Source organism: Psammomys obesus, unplaced genomic scaffold, assembly GCF_907164565.1.
Source record: "Psammomys obesus unplaced genomic scaffold, mPsaObe1.curated_primary_1811, whole genome shotgun sequence".
Classification (NCBI taxonomy): domain Eukaryota; kingdom Metazoa; phylum Chordata; class Mammalia; order Rodentia; family Muridae; genus Psammomys; species Psammomys obesus.
The window spans coordinates 4,222,110-4,223,442 of NW_026596039.1; the positions used below are offsets into that span (position 1 = coordinate 4,222,110).

Sequence of the window (1,333 nt, forward strand, 5' to 3'; positions counted from 1 at the left end):
ATTGTGCCCACATCCTTCTGTTCCTCTTTCTCTTCCATTTCTTCACCGCTTACTTGCTGCTCTTACTGGTGCCCAGGGTCTCTGAGGGTCTGGAATCATCTCAGGAGTGGTCTTAGGAGTACTGTGCCCTTCTTGTGTATTACCAGGCAGGGGGGGTCATCTTGGGCAAAGTCTGTGCCATAACCATGCAGGCCTCCACTGCACGGGACTGGTAGTCATCTCAGGCTAGCTCCCTGTCCGGGTCCCATGGTGCCATTTTGGTGGTCTACTCAGGTTCACTCCTTGCCTAGCTTGTCAGAGTGTTCCCTTGTGAGGGTCATCTGTCTTGGGCTCACTCCTGCCGGGGGACTGCAGTCACAGGAGGGGTTCTTCTAGTCTCCAGCTTGTTACCCATTCTGGGAGCTCATCTAGGCCTGCCTAGCACTAGACTGGTAGTTGCCTCAGGCTAGCTTCCTATCCAGTTCCTGGTACTGCATTGGTGGTGGTCTCAGGCTTGCTTTTTTCAGAGAATGTTAGACTACTAACCATTCAGATGGTTGTTGGTCAGAACACTGAGGGTAGACATAGCCTCTCTCCTCTCTGCCACCTATACAGCAGCCACATGTGCAGTGCCTCAAGGTGCAGTCATCTGAGCATTCTTGTAGTAGTTTGAATAAAAAGGCCTCCCGTAGGCACTTGTATTTGAATGCTTAGTCATCAGAGAATGGCACTATTTGAGAAGGATTAGGAGATGTGGCTTTGTTGAAGGAAGTGTGTCACTGGGGGTGGGCTTTGAGGCTTCAAAAGCTCTAGAAAGACACAGTGTCTCTCCCTGCTTCCTCTGGATTCAGATGTAGAACTTTCAGCTACTTCTGCAACGCCATGTCTGCCTGCATGCCACCATACTTCTTGTCATGACAATAATGGACTAAGCCTCTGAAACTGTAAGCCATCCCCAACTTAATATTTTCTTTTGTGAGAGTTGTCATGGTAATGATGTCTCTTCACAGCAATAGAGCACTGACTAAGACACTCATGCTACCCAGAATTCGGCACATCACCGTTCCTTCACCCATCTTGGAATTGCTATCCTCACCTACGAACACTCAGCCTCCTCGATGGGAAGCCCATTCTCCCTGAGCCAGAACTCTGAAATAACAGAAAGGCTTAGAGGTTTTGTTTTCCTTAGGTCATCCCCTAGCAGTAGTTTGTCAGCCTCCAGCAACAAAGCTCAAAGGCTCTGGCTTAAGCTAACCTCAGTGATAACAGATCTCCCCCACCAGAGTTCATGGCTTCAGAAACCATAGCTATTCTTTTCATCCATCCAGAAAGCCTTAGGATTCCAGTTTCTCCA

At 48.8% G+C, this 1,333-nt stretch overlaps 1 pseudogene; it reads right to left on the reverse strand.

Moving 5' to 3' along the window:
- Positions 1–508: 508 nt before the first annotated feature.
- On the reverse strand, positions 509–625 carry LOC129687857 (small nucleolar RNA SNORA17; annotated as a pseudogene).
- Positions 626–1,333: the final 708 nt, after the last annotated feature.